Source organism: Doryrhamphus excisus, linkage group LG14, assembly GCF_037039965.1.
Source record: "Doryrhamphus excisus strain RoL-2023G ecotype Guam linkage group LG14, RoL_Dexc_Guam_v1.1, whole genome shotgun sequence".
Lineage (NCBI taxonomy): Eukaryota > Metazoa > Chordata > Actinopteri > Syngnathiformes > Syngnathidae > Doryrhamphus > Doryrhamphus excisus.
Genome location: NC_136370.1, coordinates 8,905,471 through 8,925,689, shown reverse-complemented (window position 1 = coordinate 8,925,689; position 20,219 = coordinate 8,905,471). Strand labels below are relative to the sequence as shown.

The following is a 20,219-nucleotide window of genomic DNA, read 5'->3' as shown; positions in this document are numbered from 1 at the left end:
TAGAAGATAAGAGTCTTATGGGAATACTTTAAAGCAAGCGGTCTGAAGGCTAATATCAACATCAACCACAAATACTGCTTCAAACAGCATTCTGGATAATAAAAGCATATCTATCATTTACGCAGGGCTGAGAGAAAAGAATCCTGAGTGCACCGTGTCTTCTTCCATTTACTAAACATTTTATCAAATTTTACAAAGCCTGCTTAATATTTAAAGCCTCGGTCATACAGCCTAATGGTCTAGGGCAGGAATAAGCTATTCAAGGGTCAATTGTTTTATTAAGATTAATGAGCGGGAGCAAGAGGGGACGTCATATCTGGACTGCTTTTCCCTTCTTCCTTTGAGCACCAGTGAGGCATAATAAAAGGAGCGGGTAAGGTTTGCCACTTAGCTTATCTACTTAAGTGGCTTATGGATGTATTTGTCCGGGACGTGCATGCTATATACTTTTTTTTCCCCCATCAATTCATTTTTCATCAACTTTCTTCTCTTGTTGAATGTATCAAGAAATGTTCCAGGCGATGATGACTACACCACAAGGACATTCAAGTAGATTAGAATGGAGGAGAGAAACAAGGTATATGCAATACCGTGTAATGGTACCATATAAGTACTAGTGGAAGTATTTATTTTTGACACTTTTAGAAGGTTTTTGCATCATTATTATACATGCTGTATTGCGCTAATGTGTCTATGGTTTGCACTTGCAGTATGGCTGTAAGACCATGCTCTGCAATGTGTCATTCCTGCATCTTCATGTGCTACAGGCAATTTTCAGGGTGTCTGGCTATTTGTTAACACTGTTATATGATTTAGGTTTAGCTGCTAGCTGATTAGCAATCAATGCATAAGCTAAAATCAGGGTTTAGCATACTGAACCAGGCAATATCACCTTGGCTCTGGCTATTTTTCGAGTGTAATGATAAATGTATTCATTCATTTTTTACCGCTTATCCTCACAAGGGTCGCAGGCGTGCTGGAGCCTATCCCAGCAGTCTTCACGGGAGAGGCAGGGTACACCCTGGACTGGTTGCCAGCTAATCACAGGGCACATATAGACAAACAACCATTCACACTCACATTCATACCTATGGACAATTTGGAGTCGCCAATTAACCTAGCATGTTTTTGGAATGTGGGAGGAAACCTGGAGAAAACACACACGTGGGGAGAACATGCAAACTCCACACAGAGGGTGGAATCAAACTCGGGTCTCCTCACTGTGTGGCCTGCGCGCTAACCACTCATTCGCCATGCAGCCCGTAATGATAAATTATTTTTACATAACTATCTGTAGATTATCCCATTAATCAAAACAACAAGCTTCAGATTGGTCAACAAAGAAAACTATTGTTAGTTGATTCATCATTAGATGCAGCCCTATTTCAGACATATACAGATTGTGTTATGTAGTTCCTTAGTTCAAGTTGACCATGCATTAATTAGAAGCAAGGTCACCATTACAAAAGGATGCATTAATACAAGCATCCATTTATTCCTTTAGCACCTTTGTGGCATGAGCGCTTCACCAGAAATGAGGCTTGCAGATGACTAACGGCCATGTTTAATCTTCACAGCATCTCAAATTGCTGTGACTTATATGGACTGCTGCATCTTTTGTACCACAAAAAAGGGTTAATCTGATGCACTATAAGGAGGAGAACAGATGGAGCCAGGGAAGTGGGCGGTGACAACTGTTAGCTAGGAGGCGTTCATCCCCGCAGACATTTACACAGCATCAGGCATAACCACCCCCCCACCTCCCATCAAACCTCAAACCCAAACCACCCTGGTGTCATTGTTGTAATTGCTTTGACACTTGGAAGCTGCTCTTAATCCTGTTTGGACTGTAGGCTCAATGGAAGAGAAAAACATTGATGTCTGCCAGTGCATATGTCCCAAATGGTCAGATGAATCTGTGTGTGCTAGGAGTTAAAAGATTACTTAGACAGAGTTGATAAAAAGTCACATATCCTCAATCTAATACATACAAATAACATGGGGATACAGTACTGTTTTCAACATAGAAAACAGTTGCATTAATAGGAGACTAACAATGATAAAACTAGGGATCTTCTGATCAGGATTTTATGCTCCTGATACCGATAATCCATGAGTAAAATCAGCCGATATCAATACCGATCACATACATGCAGTGTAAATGTACTACTGGCTATATTAGGGGTCACCATGTTTCACCAAGAGCTACTAATTATTATCATAGCTTATTTCAAGCCAAACAAAGCCAATATGCTTGTTTTACCAGAACATTAACAAAATGCTGGTATCCACAACTCACCTTTTCTAATTCACAATGCATTTAATTTTAGTCTTCTCACATTATTAACTGAAAACCTGAATGAAGCACAGATGCAGCCGGATCCCTTTTTTGTGCCCGCAAAGGGGATACAATATCAGTGTGCACAACCCCCGTTTCAAAACGCGGTGCACTCTCACTTGTTGCACACAATCCAGAGTGTGACGCAGACCCGCCCACAACGAAAGTTCCTCCTGCACTAAAAGTGCTACGTGGGTGGAGCTGATCGGCAGAGGGGATCTGTGTTTTAAAGCAAGTATCCGCCGATTTTTACTGATATCCCTATTAGGGGCCGATTGAAACTTTTTTCATTGATTCGGTCTTGGCCTGACTAATCTTCCCTGACAGAACCAATGTTAAAAAACAAATGAAAAAATTAATTTTCATATTTATTATAGTGGTCCCCAAAATCAAAATCATATTGATTTTGGCCCATATCACATTACATTTTGAAAAAAATGGTTAATTACATAGGCAAGTCATCGTAAGCCCACTTTAGGTGCTTAAGTTATAAAAGTACTCGTTTATACAAAATCACTATGCCATGGAGATAATCTAATATCATTCGAAACACTTCATACTGTACCCAAATGTACAGGAAAATAAAACATCCACAAATAAACAACCTGCATTGCAATTATTACACGGCGAATGATCATCTTTGTGGTTCCCAAACTGTAAGAGTCAGTAGTGATTATTTGAGGTTGCCAAACATTGAAATAATTTCAGTCTTGTTTCCTGAATCGGAAACCTTTGTCTAAATCAGCATCTCTAGTTCCCCGTTTTCATGGCCAGACGCCCCAACCGTTCCCCAGAATTCTGTAGAAACAAGGTTGTTTTCAAGAAATCCTGAATGCGATGAAAACATACTCTGATCTATCCAGTTTGGCATATATTTGATATACTAAAATGTTGATTAAAATGTTTTCACGAGTGGAACTACAGGAATGGTAAACAAAGATGCCACATGACAGCAGGTCCAGAGGGGTCATATCGTTTCCTTTGGACTGACCTTTGTCTCAAGGCAGAACAAAATGTGAACCACGTATTCGACAACCATCTTCAACCACCATCTTCACCGCATTCAAGCCTTTCATGTGTCTTCTCCTCCTCCTCTTCCTCCTTCCCGCACGCCTGTATGCACCTTGACACGCTGACAAGCTGCAAGCCAGTCAGAGATGTGGTTGACCTCGGGGCGGTTGCTGGGCCAGAGAGGTTTGGTCCACAAACAAAGTGAGAGGTGGCTGAGATGTATGGACAAGAAAGTGCAGTGAACTAAAATGCCCCCAAGACAACCTTCAGTCCAGGTAAACATCTGCAAAGCATTGACACAAGTGGTGAGTAGACATGGCCATTCAACCTTAGTGGGACCAAAGTGAAAAGAAATGTGCCTAACTGCAAAGAAAATGTGGGTCCTTTTGTTAGGGACTGATCTGGATTAGATGTCCATGTCATGACTGTCAATTTTTTCTCGGTTTGTTCAAGCATACTTGATAGTCCTTGAATATTTTTTTCCAAGGACACTGCTATCTCCCAGTGTCCTCCCGATGTCAAAACGCCAAACCATTCAATTTCTTCTTTGAGCTGGGTTTACGATACATGGTTCACTTGATTTCTCCCATTTAGAACATTTACTTATCTAACGTCCAAATTTTCCAGGGACACACTCACTGTCTGCATCTCTGGGCGTCCTGCGGATGTCATTATCCAACTTTTCCTTTGTGGTGATGTCTCATGTAGCAAATTCATAGATGTTGGCCAACCCTACAAAAATTCCTAGGTCACTCCCGTAGTTAAAATCTGCTGGCGTCCTTCCCATGACCAAGCAAGAAATCATCAACCATCTCGTTTGCACTTGATTTACATTCCATGGTAGTTTCCCCCGAGAGACTCCCGTATTTCACTGCGGCATCCTTTTGATGTCAAAATCCAAAATCATTCAGCCTCTTGTTTGGGTTGGATTTACAACGCTTTGCATGATTTTTTTCTCCCATAAGGTCCATGAGGTACTTCCTGAATTCCATACTTGCCAACCATCCAGATTTTCTAGGTAGTCCACCATTTTTGAGTACCATCTCTGAACATCCTCCCGATATCAAATCATCCCACTTCTAATTTGGGCTGGATTTACATTGCATGGTTCAAATGGCTATTCTCCATTTTTCTTCCTCCCATATGTCCCATTCAGACATACCTGCTAACCTTTCAGATTATCTCGGCAGACTCAAGTATTTCATCTTCTAGCATCGACCTGATGTCAAAATCCAAAGTCAAAATCACTTCCAGCACAACCCAGCAATGAAGCCTCCTGTGTTTCACTCCATCACACACATCATGGGATGGATTGAGTAAAGAACACAAACAATGTACTAAAGTGAGCAATTTCAAGACGGGCAGTTGATGTTTACAAAGTACAAGAAAGAAGAGTCCTGAACCACTGTGTACATTCAATGCTATAATATCTAACCACACTTGCACTGACTAACTCTTATTAAAGTATTGCATTGTTTGTACACATTCATCATTCATTCATTTGCTGGTGTTTGTCTGTTTTTTTTTTGTGTGTTCAAAACAACCTGAAAAGCTCTGAATGGATTTGGATGAAATTTTGACATTGATGACATTTTGGTGGTGATCCGGCTCACTGCCTGGGTCCAGAAGGATTCTTTAACATTGTGAGATAGGACCATTTTTGCCATTGTGCATACAGGCATACAGTATAATGCCACAAAGTTTCATTCAGATTCTAAGTAATATCAAAGACTGACTAAAAAAAAAATGAAGGATTAGTATTTTGGTGTGAATCACAATATGGGGGAAACTGTGACACTTGGTCTAGGCTCTAATAGTGCTTTTCTAGTTATGACCATTTACTTACAGTAATTAAGTACTGTGACTTGTATTGCACCACACTGCTATACCGCTTTATCATTTCCTTTGTATTTTAACATTGGCAAAAGAGTGCATTTTGACTACACCAGTGGTTCTCAATTATTTGCTGTCATGCCCCCACACGTCCTATATAAAATGCTATTGAGAAAGTTATAATATCTATTTTTTTATCTGTACTGTACAGACTGAAATGAAAACAGGGAAATGATACAAAATGGAGAACAGTGATGCCTACAAGCATATTCAAGAGCCAAATTGCATCCTGGGTATGACATACTACATGTTGTCAGGTCTGCAGTACTATTAAAAGTCCTCCCTACGTCTCATGACCCTATTCACAGTCCACCGTGTTCCCCGAGGTGATCCTGCCCCACTATTTGAGCAGCACTAGAGTACAGGAAGTGAACAAATGCATAATTAATGTATAATTAAACACGCTTTGCTTCTTTCGACTCCTTCCAATATTACTTGTATGGACGTTCACAAAACATTAAACCATTACCATCACTGACTGACTTCATGTTCTGAATGCCTACCAAGGGACACTGTTTTGATTTGTGGTTTTGATTGTTTGGAAGCAACAGAAAACTAAAAAAACAAAAACAAGCTCCATGGTGCTAAAACGACGTTGATGTTACACATGTTCTACCAGTAACCTTAGTCAGCCTCTCTGATGACTGACGGGGTTTTTGCAACGGGTGTGGGTAATGCATTCTGCAGTGCTTGCCCAGCTGGTGCGCTTGTAGCGCCACAGTCGCACAAATTGTTAGGTAGTGGGGGGACCCTTCCGCCCCTACAGCTGTCACCACAGGTAGAAGCTAAATCTGTGGGAAACACATTCTCGGTGCAGAGCCATCAAAGTCCACCTTTTGTCATAGAGGTTGACAACAAAAACAATAACTTGGCTATGCAGTAGCGGTAAAAAAATGTGCCGTAATTAGCGTGACTCTCTAATGAGTACACCTGTTGGAGCTATGCAGAAAACAATTTTCCCCTTGACGACTCACAATATATGTAAACACTTATGGAGATGTAAAAGCGATGGAAGGTCTGTGGTGCTCTGGCAGCTGCAGCATAAAATTATGCAGCATTCACCTGAATAACAATCTAGCAAAACAGCCTCCAAAGAAACAAAATGCAACAATTCTTTATACAGTCTATCTATACTATATTGAGTTGATATTTTATATAAAGATTTTGGACCTGATACATTCAAAGAAAAGCTTTTATTAGATCCAGAATGTGTGAAGGACTCCAGGGAATACAAAAACTAAGGGAGACAGACTTGGTTCCTGGAGTCTGTGGAACATCAGTTCCAGGAAAAACAAAATATTCTTTATTATATATCTACTGTAACCCCGCAGCTCACTTCAAAGGCTTGTCCTGAAATTCAAGAGGGCAGTTATTGATCCAAGCCCTCAATGATTCGGGAATTGATAACTGGAGACTTCAAAATACACTTTTATGTCTTCTCACTTTGAAGCAGCCCACTCCTTTCTGGGCTATTTTATTTCTAGGCAACTCTTTCAATTTTTAATCCCAACATTCTTTCTTAGTTTGAACATTATTTGGAAGGTTTACCTTTACAAAGCCTTGTGTTCTCTTGTTGGGATTTTTGGAAAAAGAAATGTAATTCAGGAGAGTACCGAACTTTGATTAAGTCAAGGAATCCAGATTTAGATCATCACCAAATTGCATGAATCTAACACGTTTTTTCTGGTATATTCACTGAGTGTGAATGGTTGTTTGTCTATATGTGCCCTGTGATTGGCTGGGGAACAGTCCAGGGTGTATCCCACCTCTTGCCTGAAGTCAGCTGGGATATGCTCCAGCATACCCTAGCGACCTTAATGAGCATAAGCATCATAGAAATTGTATGTACGGATGGACATTTCTAATGGCTCCTCCACTTTCTCCAAGTTTGTTGCCATTTTTCACCCAATCCTTGGGTGGATTGATTAAGTGTTCATTCCAACGCAAAAGGCACATGGCATTATAAGGGCAGTAACATGTCCACTGTTTATTTATAACACACATGTATTTCCATATATACTGGAGATATACTTCACATAAGATGAATGCACCCTAACTTTCGAGGCCCATACCAACTTTGGAGAAGGTGATGGAAGAGTTTTTGCGCAATCCGGCCAACTAAATAAGACAACCTTCTTAGCGGAGGCAATAAGTGTCAGGTATGACAAAGGGCACCTTTCTTTCAGGTGTTGGGAAGAAGGAACGCGGTCCTCCTCCCTTTATTGTCCCACACTGCCCTCCATGCCATCATTCTCAATATCCCACTGGGGCCTCTGTAAAGCTCCACATCTGTCCCACTTTACCTCTCTCTTTGTCTCTGATGGAGCACCGGCTGGCTCGGCTAGTATGACGGGCAAGAAGGCAGGCAAACAAACTGCTTCCAGACATCTCACTGAGCTGTCATCTGCAATTTGGTGCATTTACCCGTTCAATTTATTTGTCTGCAATTTACCCCCAACTAATCACAGGTGTGTTTGTATGATCTCTGTGAGGCCGGTTGTTTGGATGTTAACCTGAGGAGCTTGAATCATCTCATCCTGGATAATTGTGACTTCCTTGATGAGGAAATGCTTTTTGTCACTTTTCCACAAACTACAAATGGCAACGTGCAATACATCGATGCCACGTAACACATTGTAAAACTGCAAAAGTCAAAAAACAGGATGCTATATATTTTGTGAAGGATGTTTGGAGCTGCCAGAATGTCGTAATTGCATGTCAGCTTTCCCTTTGGGAAGAAAATGCCTTTCTCCATATGTGGCAGTGATAAAGTACAGGTTTCTCCTGTCGAGAGAGAGAGAGAGAGAAGGTATAGATGCCCTCTAACTAGACAAGGGGGAGCAGTGGAAAGACACACACAGAGAGAAGCAGATAAAGGCTACGGGAAAGAGAGGTTGTTCTTTGAGCTCCATTTCCATTGTAGGTGCGGCATAAAAAAGCAGCTTTGCCTTGTCAGTTTTCTGACTAGCGCTTGTGAACCAGTATATGCCCATGGCTGCTCGTTCTACCTCAACACAGCTCCATACCTGACAATAGTGCAGAATACACCCATGCATAATAATCCAAGTCCCTCTAGTGTGCGTTTCTGTTCCTGTGTTTGTGTGCATTTGTTCCGAATCAGGCACCTGGCATCTTGTGGGAGAACAGACATGTAACCGACAGGGCCCTCCTGGATTGTCACATGTCTGGATGCAGACCAGTGGCCATGGCGCTGAAGCAAACGTTAAGAGGCCATCACAGTTCAATATGTGTCCCCGATGCATTGTGTTTCACCCCACTGCAAACACACACACACACAAAAAAAATCATCAAATATTCCAGAAAGTCATGTTTTTTTCTTCAGCAACAGTCTTAAATTGGCCTCCCTCTCACCAGACTGTGGCAACAAAGTAGGTGTAATCAAAGTAATTACAGAAAAACACAGGTGTTCAGTGCTGCACGCCACCGAACACGCTGCAACGTTCACTGACAGTTGATGGAGTAAACATCATTGAGGGGGGAAAAAGGAGAAGCTAATTTAAGGCAAGAGCTGTTCTGGCTACTTTATTGACAGACTGAGTGCACAAACAACAAGGTTTTTTTTGTAGTTGTATGGTGCTCAACATGGACATGTTGTGAGCAATCTGTTTTTAACTGCTCTCTTATGATTGAAGATGGGCATAGTAATTGATCAGTTCACTGAGTAGTAAGAATTTGGTCAATATTTACTGCTTGTCTGCAATCAGCAGAGACACTGCTGATTCAGTCTTTACTAGTTTATAGTCCACAGAAATGGAACAACTATGGGAAGTTGACCCACCGTGTACATTTGAGCAGTTTTCTAGAGAGTAGAGATTATTGTAGTCGTCCCTCACCTAAATGCAGTTCGACCATCACTCTCTCAGTTAAAATTAATTAATTCATAAATGTCTGCTGTTTTGTATTTGACTATGGAATATTCATTCATTCATTTTCTACCGCTTTTTCCTCACAAGGGGCGTCGGGGGGGGGCTGCTGTAGCCTATCCCAGCTGTTTTCGGGTGAGAGGCGGGGTACACCCTGGACTGGTCGCCAGCCAATCATAGGGCACATATAGACAAACAACCATTCACACTCATATTCATACCTATGGACAATTTGGAGTCACCAATTAACCTAGCATGTTTTTGGAATGTGGGAGGAAACCGGAGTACCCGGAGAAAACCTAAGCATGCATGGGGAGAACATGCACACTCCACACAGAGATGGCCGAGGGTGGAATTGAACCCTGGTCTCCTAGCTGTGAGGTCTGCGTGCTAACCACTCGACCACCGTGCCACCCACTATGGAATATTATTAGTCAAAAAATATTGAAAGGCAAGTTACTGATCATTAGTCGTCAGTAATGTTACATCGATGAGACGACATAAGATTAGATTGCCTTCACAATGGCATGACATAGTGAAAAAGTTATCCTCCTAATTTGTGTGGAAGTGGTACAGTTATGGCTCCTTGCATCGTCCTTCATCACCACATTTGAAACCCTTTCCTAAGTTTAGAATGAATAAATTAGTTGTTTAGTCCAATTAGTTGTTTGCTCAACTAATGCTATGTTTAAAGTTGAGCAAGAAAATTAAGTGTAAAGGTGACTATAGGGGTGTTATTTAATTTCACAGTGCTCTAATATTCTTTACAAGTTTTCCTGTGAAGACAATGTTTTCTAAAATAACAATTTCTATGTTTTTTGGGAAGTATTTTTGGGAGGGTGTTTTCAAATACTCTTCCCATGCATCCTCCAAATCCTAAATCTCCCAAAGAGACTGCAATTAGCAACAGCATAGTCTGAGGGATCAGGTTCACTTCAAAGAAAGAGGTACCCATGCTCCACACAGCCCCGAGTAGTAGCGTTGTGAGAGTAGGTAAACATGAGCACATCACAATGCTGTTAATAGCAGCCACATCTGAAGAGGTCTCCACCTTGTGTCTCCCTGCCTGCCTCTTACATTCTCTGACAAGCTCTCTTGCCTGGAAGGAACACACTCAGCTACTCTGTGTGTGTGTGTGTGTGTGCACAATTCCTGGCTGGAACCTTTTAAATGCTCACAGCAAGGAAAACCAACAGCTGCCACACAAAGCCTTGAAATGTGAGCGAGGCAAACACAGAATATTAGCTTTTAGGGCACCGGTTTTAAGCAATCATTCGTTTGACTAAATACAGTATATTGTATGCATGTGAATGAATGGGATTTTTTTTGTGTATATGTTTAGGAAAAGTAGGAAAACACTGAAGACAACAATAGTATCCGTGCTACTCCAAGCCAAGTACTACCCTCAAAATAATTGTTTACCAACTTGTTTTGGAAAGTATATTTTATGACTAAATGTGATCATCATCATGAATCATCGATCACAATTAACATCATAACTCCTCCACCCAACTTTTTTTTCTAGCTGTTTGTGGCTGCAGGTCACTGGTGTGTGTGAGTGACAGGAAGAAAAGTTCTGACTTGCCCATGGAAGAAACGTTTGGCACCACCTGCTGGTTTGGATTTATTAATCTCTTGACCGGAAATATAAAACAAACAGCCGTCCCACTCGGTACCGGCCATTTTTCATGATTTTGACTGATTTTTCAAGGTACACAGAATATTGTGTTGTTGTGCTATATAACAACAACATAAGCAACACAAAAGAATGTTATTTGACATGAAAATAACCTTTTTTTCAAATATAAACACCATGAACTAACTGAATTGTGTGTGTGCATGCGTGCTTTTACCTTGCAATTTCCTTTGAATGCAGAACCAACATAGCGAGATGCCTTTTCACTTCCTGGTTTTTGGGGAGCATGGATTTCAGTGGGAAACATGCAGACCGTGCTCTTATAAAATTCGCTTCTGCTACCTTGTGGGCGTTTTTGTTTTTTTTTTCAGCTTAAAACTGCATCAAAAGTGGTCTCTTCTATTGTGGAGTTTCATCATCACCTCTTTGTGCCTGTCATGAAGAAAAACCTCTAAATAAGTCTTTGCATAAAAATGTTTATATAATGTTGGTACTTTTGTTGTATGTACATTGATAGATTTTTTAAAGTCAAAGGTAAGTGAAAGGTGAAAGGTAAAATTGTTGTTAAAGTAGTTAGACATGATTTTATTGTTTGTTTTTTTTTTTTTTACTGATAGCAGTGGTTAATTATTTTTACACTTGTGAAAATAGGCTAAAACAGGCATAGCCACTATTGCCAGGAATTATCTTGTTCCAGTTAGCAGCCAGCTCAGCGCTTACACTTTTTTTTTTTTTTTTGGACAACAACAACAAAAAAAGGTGTGCATAACTGGAATGTGTTCTGTATGGAAAGTGCACAGTAATCGCTTGTCACTTGATAAATATGATAAGGATAATGCATAAAAGAGGATTAAAACTGCCACGGTTACGCAATGTTACAACCAATGAGCAGTGATCATTGCAAGGCGACATCTTTTCGGAGATGAAAGTGGAGGCCAACCTGGAGCACATGGCTTATAGCCTGTCTGACCCCCCCCCCCCCTGTTGCCAAAGAATTCGATTAACATACATGATGCATATCAAAGTGTAAGAAGTGCATCTGAGTCTGTTACAGGAGCAGGCATCACTGCTTTTCCAAGAGATGTCAATCTACTGGAAAGGATGACATCTGTTGGCAAACACAAGCAACTGCGGGAGCATTGATTTTTTTTTTTCCCCCCTCTCCTCTAACAGCATGGCGTTATTGCACTGAGGTTTGCAACAGTTCAGAGCTTCTGTGCCCTGGAAGAGCGGCACAGAAAACACTTAAAGACACACAAGGGGGCAAAAACTGCGAGAGAGTCGTGAACCGAGATGAAAAGATGCCTGCAGGCTAACCTCGCAGCTGAAGCGGAATCACCCCAAGTGCTTTTAGTGCGGATGTCATTTGTTAAGAGAGCAAAAAAATCCTTCATGCTTGTGTGAAACTTAATTCCCCCGTGCTGTCCTTGGCAGTAAACTCTCACCCTCGATCCCGGGCAGCACACAGTGACCCCTCAGTTCAACACACACATAAACACACACTCGCTCATCATGCCAGATGTTGTCATTTTATATTACCAGTCATATCAATACAAGTAAACAACTCATCATCACACTAAATACAAATGCTGCTTTTGTATCTTCACAGCATACACAGTTAGAAAAACAACGGTAAACTGCAGTATAGCTTGATTGTAATGGTCATGTTTTTAACACTCCAATTAGTCACATCAATTTTGTAACTCTTTAGAGACCCCCAGACATGAAAAAACACCCATGTTATTACTATTATTATTATTAGTAGTAGTATTAATGTGCCTGTTGTGATATAATTTAAAGCTATAAGAAAAGGTTGTTGTTCCGGTGATCAAGCCTGGTGCTTCACTGACACCTTGTGACCAATGTAAAATACTACATTCACAATTTCAATGTGTCTTCTTATTATTTGCATTTTAGTTCATTTAATAATTTCTATGCTAGGAAATCCCTAATTTAGTTTAAACATATACTATGTACAATTAGCTTAAATATGCACATTTCTGATTAATTATAGGCCATATTCAAACCACAAAAAATAAAATGTATTAATGATCATGGTTTAAAAACCATGCTAGAGTAAAGCCAGAGACCTAGAGTACATGCAAACTCCGCACAGAGATGCCCGAGGGTGGAATCGAACGGGTCTTCTAGCTGTGTGGCCTTCATGCTAACCATTCGTCCACCATGCGCCATAATGTTTATGTTATTATCAATTAATCACCAATCATTTCCACAAAATCAAATTCTTTATCGTTTTTATGACCATTTATCTATATTTTGTCATAAGACAAGCCATTTTGTATTTTGGATCAAAAAGTGACTTGTAATTCTTAATTCAACTCCAGAACCCCCCCCCCCCCTTGTCTCTTCAATTGCTATTGTTGCGACACAATCCATCTTAAAGTATGGCTCACACTTATTCTCGTTTAAAATATAAAATGTATCGGTACTCACCACCAATGAAGCACAATGGTGCATTCAAAATCTCAACCCTTGAGTAAAAAACATGAGTGAAAAATATAAATGTGTGCACTTTCGAACAGTGGTACATGTCAGTATTATCACATATTTATAAATGTTTATGGATTAATAGTGAATGAGATGTGTTTTCTGGGGGAAATGATTGTCTAGTTTTGGCAGAAAAAAAAAGAAAAATATATTTTCCACAAAAATCAGTGAATTTGCAGCCTATGTTGGAGTAAAACAATCCTCTTCTTTCTCTTTTGGCTTTTCCCTTCAGGGGTCGCCACAGCAAACCAATCTCCTCCATCCAACCCTGTCTCACACCAACTACCCTCATGTCCTCCTTCACTACATCCATAAACCTCCTCTTTGGTCTTCCTCTACATCTCCTACCTGGCAGCTCTAAACGCAGCATCCTTCTACCAATATATTCACTATCTATCCTCTGGACATGTCCGAACCATCTCAGTCTGGCCTCTCTGACTTTATCTCCAAGGTGTCTAACATGTAATGTCCCTCTGATGTACTCCTTCCTGATCCTCTCCATCCTGGTCACCTCAGCATCCTCATCTCTGCTACCTTCAGTTTTGCTTCCTGTCTTTTCCTCAGTGGCACTGTCTCTAGACCAACATGGCTGGTCTCACCACAGTTTTGTATACCTTTCCTTTCATTTTAGCTGAAACTCTTCTATCTTGTATCATGATGTATCATGGCCTCTCTGACTTTATCTCTGAAAGGGCCTCTTACATGTAATGTCCCTGTGATGTACTCCTTCCTGATCCTATCCATCCTGGTCACTCCCAGTGAGAACCTCATTTTGGGGTACAAAATATACGTAGAAAAAAATATTTTTCACCCAAAATCTGTGAGTCTGTGAGGGCGGAGACTGCGTGGACGGAGTGTTTCATTCAGTATTTCAGTCATTAATTTTCTACTGCTTATCCTCACAAGGGTCGCGGGTGTGCAGGAGCCTATCCCACCTTTCTTCTGGTTTGCAGGAAGTACATTGCATGAGAAAGTCAATGCTTTGAATAAACAACAGGAAAGTTACAACGACCACTGCTGTCCACCATGTTTGTTTTCAGTTGCGGTATACTCACACTTACCCACCCTGAGCATGTTTATGTTTTCATGAATGACCACTTTTACTGCTTGTACTGCTCTAAAAATCATGTAAACGAACAGCTGATATGATAGTTTTATCCATTGTCATTTAAAAATGATGTTGCATAAAAAGCCCCTTAGTCACTGAGTCCGAGCTTTATAGCCTTTTCACTGCACACACACACACACACACACACACACTTACAAGCCTGAGCCTTGACCTGCATGGAATGTGAGCTCTCTGTGGAGGACGATTAGCTGGTTAGGCTCTTAGCTCCTGCAGCACAAAAAGCTCATTGTGATAAAGCCTAGTCAATGTTTGCTGACACACGTTATCTGCGCTCCCCTCGCTCCCAGGGCCTCTGGTCGGATGGAGCCACCGTCGCCACTACTACCGCTGCGGCCGCTGAGACCCCTTTTTACAACAATTTAGGGAGCCGTTTGTTTTCCAAGGAGGTGTTTGCTCAGTGGCCACCTAGCACACAGCGGGCAGAGAGACAAGGAAGGGAGTTGTCTGAAATGGAAACAGACTGTGCTTTTTTTCTTCGCATCTTCCTCATCTTTCTTCTTTTCTTTTTGCATTCTTTATCATGAGTTTGGGCGATAAGAAGAAACAAGATGCGGTTTTGTCAATGGTTGACTGTGGGAAAGAATAACAACACTTATCTTGCATGCAGAGAAGGGACATGTGTGTTTTGGGTGTGTGTGGTGATAAAAGCAGAATATTCCTCAAGGAGGATCAATAATTGTTATTCAGACCTGCATTGCGACCACTGGCACTGTCCAAAGAGTCTGTCGGCATTATTGATTTTAATTTATTTTTAACTTAGTGATGGATATGAGACGTGTCATTAGAGAGAGAGAGGCACTAGTCAAATAATTACCAACATCTATTCATTAATTGGAAGGCGTAAAAGATAGAACACTCAATATTCATTAACGCCTGCAAAGACTTTCCAAATGTGCCGTCTGACCCCAGGATGTTGGAGAAATATGTCGATTGCCTTAATCGCACAATGTAAATTTCTCCTCGAGAATGGACATGAGACACAAACACTGAATACTATAATTTCTTTGGCTAATTAACTAGTTTTCTCTATAGAATAGTCAAAATTGGAACGTATACACACCAGAGTCCAACTGTGATCACACCTTTATTAATGGCACGGTATAGTATAAGTGTATGTAAAAGTGTTAAAAGGGATTTTTTTTTTTTAGTAGGCACCAAAGTCATGTTTAGCGCTGTTACTCATTCCAATCCTTGCAAGGTACACCAAAGTATGATATTATTAAAAGGGGAAAGGAAGGGAGCTCTGGGGGTCATGACAGCAAATAATTGTGAACCACAGCCCTAACAGATTCAGAGCATTCTTGTCCTACATATCCCACATAAATATGAGATCAAATGGCTCGCAACCTGCTGTAATGTGCTTGATTGAGTGCGTGTCTCTTTGGCGTACATGAAGTCAAACTGACCAAAGTGGCTTGTGGCTTCTCTCAGACGGGCCCCTGTGGTGATTCCAGTATCACAACACTAATTATCCAGTGGCACGCAAGCAACTGCCCTTTGAGGGAAGCAATCAAACAAGCTCACGGAAGGCTGAATAATCATGCCGCGGCTGGGGAAGTGGGCTGGCTGAAGCGTGCCTGTGGAGTATGTGTGTACTAGTGTTACACTTTTTATGGTTGGAAGTGGTAAAATAAGGAAATAAACAATCACTTCATTGACAGTACGTTAAATTACTGTGTTGAATGGTCGACTACACTGACAAGATGTCGTACAATAGATTATTTTTACTTGTTCGCTAAATAGCTACGTAGCAGTCAAGGAGTCAAAGATTATTGAGATCCAAATCAATGCTTTGTAGAAATCCTACCAAGCCAACAGGAATAGGACAAAAAAAACAAAACAAAACAGAAAATAGAAAAGTTGATGACAAAATTGTTACACTCCAAATTTGACAAACATTGACTTTAACAGAGTTAAAGTATTTTATACATACGGCACCTGTACATATGTTACCATCATGCTAACAGTGTAGATGGACTCCGGGAAAAAACGCATCATATCTCATCATCAAAGAGTGACGATGGGAACGTCGAGTGGAGGTAAGATTGCAAGGTTTATAGTGTGTCTTTTTTTATAATGTCCCAAAAGATCATTAGAGGATTTCGATAGGCTGGAATGCTGCGTGATGAAGAGGACAGCTCAAGCTAAATGGCTAATTTGCTTCGAGAATAGCATTACACCGAGAGCAACGACAATAGAAAGAGACTGACAAAGTGGATCCTCTTCAATTCCATTTCTCAAGAAAATTATGTTTGTGGTTTTACTTTGCGGGAATTTGTATTTTGTAGGCTACTGTTTAATTAGCCATATTATATGCACCGTTTGGAGAAAAAAAACATGTATTTTATCAGTGGTTAAAAACCTCTCTCACAATTAGCAACAGAGCTGTTTTTTTAACCAATCAAATTTCAGATCCACTTCTAGGGCCAGCTAGCAGGCATACAGTAATGTCAGCATATTTCCATCCCCTGATTGGTTCATGTCTAATAGCCTCTAACTAACAATTAACTATTACTAGTGCGTTTGAATGCATCGTCGCATCAACAGCACAGTCTGGGAAAGCTTATAAAGCCAATTCTAAAGCGTTGGGACTCCAGCAAAGCACAGTGAGAGCCGTCATTCACAAATGGTGAAAACATGGAACGGGGTGAATCTTCCTAGGAGCAGCCAGTCAACCAAAATTACCCCAATAGCAAAGCAACGACTCATCCAGGAGGTCATAAAAGACCCCACAACAAAATCTCTGGGTTTTCTGGGGTTACTCCCACATTCCAAAAACATGCTAGGTTAATTGGTGACTCCAAATTGTCCATAGGTATGAATGTGAGTGTGAATGGTTGTTTGTCTATATGTGCCCTGTGATTGGCTGGCGACCAGTCCAGGGTATACACCGCCTCTCGCCCAAAGACAGCTGGGATAGGCTCCAGCATACCACCACGATCCTAGTGAGAATAAGCCTCATAGAAAATGGATGGTGAGATGGTATTGGAAAGGGTATACTGTTTTTGTTACCTTAGTAATAATGGTTTCATCGTTTAAGTACGAAAAAGGTACGAAAGGCACTGCCCACCACTGTGTGAAGATATCACATCACAAGCGGCGTCATAGCATCGCCTCCCACTCAGGCCAAGTCCATGGATAAGTTATGATTATGTGATGATGCACTATGAAGACACACAATAAAGAAGGCTCTGTTGAATCATAAAACTGTCAAACTACATCACCCAAGTGTTAGATGCATCATGTGCTAGGTGGCAACAAGAAAATAAAAAAATAAAAAATAAGACTCTCACTCTCTCCCCCCCATTGTGCTCTCCAAGCAATCGTCACTTCCTCAACTTGACGGCAGCTGAGGATTGCATTCAAACGACGGAATATGTGTTGCAGGAGGAGAAAAACGGCATTGATTTTAGAGTCCCTCGGTTCCGCAACGGTGCCATGCACAGTAATGATCAATTATTTGGCCTGCTACCAGCAACACTAAGCAGTCTCAGCAAGCAGCACCACACAAAAAGCCAGCAAACACAATCTATTGATTTACCGCTCAGCTGCTAAACTCCATCTCTTTTTTATCTGAGTGTTAAATGAAGGAAATATCTGCCAAACTCAGGCAGGCTGAGGATCAAATGACGATTTTTTTTTTGTTTTTTTTTTTTTCTCAAGCAGTGCTATTTTCCTGTGAAAATACATTTCACAATCACTAAAAGGCATCAAGGCCTGTCAAAAAGAGACTTAAATTGCAGGGAAAATGCACTCTTTTGAAGTACTTCTGTTTCTCGCCGCTATTACAGAATTGGTAGCTTTTTTTTTCCCTCAGCATGGCAAATGTACCATTAGGCTTCAGTGGCACCTGCCGTGGTTTCATTTCAAGGTGGTTAAGATACTTATCAGATGTATTTTGCTCGAAAAATCATGACCCCCCCCCCCCCTCCACAAGTCAAATCCCTACCGAGACCAAAATTTGGACACTCTGTTTGAAAAGCGTATTTGAAGATGATGTTTAAAGCCCGGGTAATGACTTCACCCCCTTTCACACTTCCACTAAATGCAACAGCGTTGAGGTTTGGCTTCTACAAGGGTATTGAGTTCCAAATTCTGTCCAGCTGGAGAAAAGAGAAGCTTGCCCGGCGTTTTTTTTTTTTTTTTTTATTATTCAAAATCCCTTCTTTTTACGTTGTCCACCCATGCTGATCACCCCTTCAGCAGTCTCTCCCAATTCACTGTTTAAACAATCAGTAGCCGGAGAAGTAGCGTCTAAAATTTGGGGGCTGTGATTGAGGACTAATGGGGAGAAAAAAAAAAAAAAAAGAGTAGTGAGGAGGCAGGGTGGGCAGCTGGGGGTGTTAAAGAGGCGAGAGCTGCAGGGGCAGGTGCAAGCCGTCCGCATACAAGGTGGCGATTAGGCCGAGGAGGGGGAAAAGTGGCCCTGTGTGAGGCAAGAGGAACATCTGTGCCTATTACTGGGAGCACACAAAAGACAAGAAGTGAGGAGGGGTGGTGGTGGTGGTCTTCAACATGAACAGGGCCTCACTGAACACCACAGGCTGAATTGCGTGGCCCAATTTGAGGCTTTCAGCGTGGCTCATCATTTGCATTTGAAAAAAAAATATGCTGGCTGTGTGAATATGAGGAGTGACTTAAGAGAGCTCGGAGGAGGTGTGGTGTCCCCTCAGCCGGCCTCACGCCCAATGGAACATGTCGTATGCTGTTGCTAAACATTACGAAGAATTATGTAACTGATTAAAGATGTGATTCAGTGTCACATAATGTTATATTTCATAGGCACTTGGCCTGGGACGATAGTAAATTAATTACACAATCAGGACCAGTGTTCACTGTGCATTGGTTTCAGTACTTTGGCACGTTTGTTGTATAGAGCAATGGCTTGAACAGAGTGAGCCCTTTTGTCATTGTTCCAGTCTCTTTGTCTCAGTGGGTGGATGCGGTGCCACTAGCATACATGCAGAATATACAGTGTTTAATGTATAGTACAAATTATATTAGTATTAGTTACGTTTAACTTTATTTTTTCATTGTACTCTTCTTAGAAGTCATGTTCTTGCAGACCCAATTTCGTGTATCATCTGTCTTGTGACCCCATACAATATATAACTGTTTTGCATATATTCACCACAATTGGATTGACTATGGAAGTCCATTGGAAGAGGAACTGCAAGCTCCTCCCTCACTTCACCCCTCCCAACTGCCCAAAAACACCACATCAAGTAGCAACAGCAGAGCAGCTTGATCTAAACGTATTTGCTTCGTTTTTCATTGGTGATAATGACTTTATGCAAATGTTTCATGGCCGTCATGGCCCGTCAATAAGCCACACCCCCCACCGGAACCCACCTCAGTCACAAATCAATAGGAAACGGTAACTACAGTAAACAGTAAATACAACAAATTGGACGAACAAAATATAATTTTTTTCAGGTATAATCAGTAAATATAATCCATCCATGTGTACCGCTCATCCTCAAAATGGTCACGGGCATGCTGGAGCCTATCCCAGCTGTCTTCAGGCGAGAGGCGGGGTACACCCTGGACTGGTCGCCAGCCAATCACAATGCACATATAGACAAACAACCATTCACACTCACATTCATACCTATGGCCCAACTTTTACAATAATAATAATTAAAAAATAGAACTCAAGTTGATTGACAGCTCTAATTTTTGGATTTTTCATGGAAAAAAATTGAAGCAAAGAAATAATGCAATATGGAGTAACACCAGCAAACAAGCAAAAAAATACCTGCAAGGATAGTTTTTAGGATCCTCACAGAGTTAATCACAATCAACCAACAAGTTCACTGA

The 20,219-nt window shown here is 41.0% G+C and overlaps 1 long non-coding RNA gene across 1 annotated transcript in view; it reads right to left on the bottom strand.

Annotated features, from left to right (window-relative positions):
- Window positions 1–7,226: 7,226 nt before the first annotated feature.
- The window catches only part of LOC131140350 (uncharacterized), a 29,648-nt gene continuing 16,655 nt past the window's right edge, over window positions 7,227–20,219 (bottom strand). Inside the window, exon 3 of the long non-coding RNA XR_009132390.2 lies at window positions 7,227–8,519. This is a non-coding gene — a long non-coding RNA (uncharacterized LOC131140350). The remainder of the gene's footprint in view (window positions 8,520–20,219) is intronic.